An 833-nucleotide genomic window follows, 5' to 3' on the forward strand; every position below is an offset into this window, starting at 1 on the left:
TGCAGATTTTTTTTTTTTTTTGAGACAGTGTCTCGCTCTGTCACCCAGGCTGGAGTGCAGTGGTGCAATTTTGGCTTGCTGCAACCTCTGCCTCCCAGGTTCAAGCAATTCTCCTGCCTCAGCCTCCCAAGTAGCTGAGACTATAGGCACCCACCACCATGCCTGGCTAATTTTTGTATTTTTTAGTAGAGATGGGGTTTCATCACGTTGGCCAGGCTCGTTTTGAACTTCTGACCTCAAAGGATCCACTTGCTTCAGCTTCCCAAAGTGTTGGGACTAAAGGCATAAGCCACTGCACCCAGTCAAGCTCTGCAGATTTTGGATTTGTCAGCCTCAATAATTGTGTGAGCCAATTCCTTATAGTAAACACACGTATACTTATATATCTATATCTCCCTATATATTTATTTCTATATATCTTATATTTATAATATTTATCCCTCTTATTGGTTCTGTTTTCCTGGAGGACTCTAATATAGAACAATATCATCATACCAAAACTGCAGCTAAAACTCGAGAGAATTCAGGTCATCCTGGAAAACTAAACGCAGGCAGGGTTTTCTAACAACAAAGGTCATATATTCTGACTATATTCTGAAGTCTCTGGTATTTATGGCAGAATCAAAAAATATACGTAGAAACATGGTGAAACCCTGTCTCTACAAAAAATACAAAAATTAGCTGGGCATGGTGGAATGAGCCTGTAGTTCCAGGTACTCATGAGGCTAAGGTGAGAAGGCTGGAGGATTGCTTGGGTCCAGGAGGTTGAGGCTGTAGTGAGCTGAGATAGCACCACTACATTCCAGCCGGGGCAAGAGAGTAAGACCATGTCT

Source organism: Cebus imitator, unplaced genomic scaffold, assembly GCF_001604975.1.
Source record: "Cebus imitator isolate Cc_AM_T3 unplaced genomic scaffold, Cebus_imitator-1.0 Scaffold38, whole genome shotgun sequence".
Taxonomy (NCBI): domain Eukaryota; kingdom Metazoa; phylum Chordata; class Mammalia; order Primates; family Cebidae; genus Cebus; species Cebus imitator.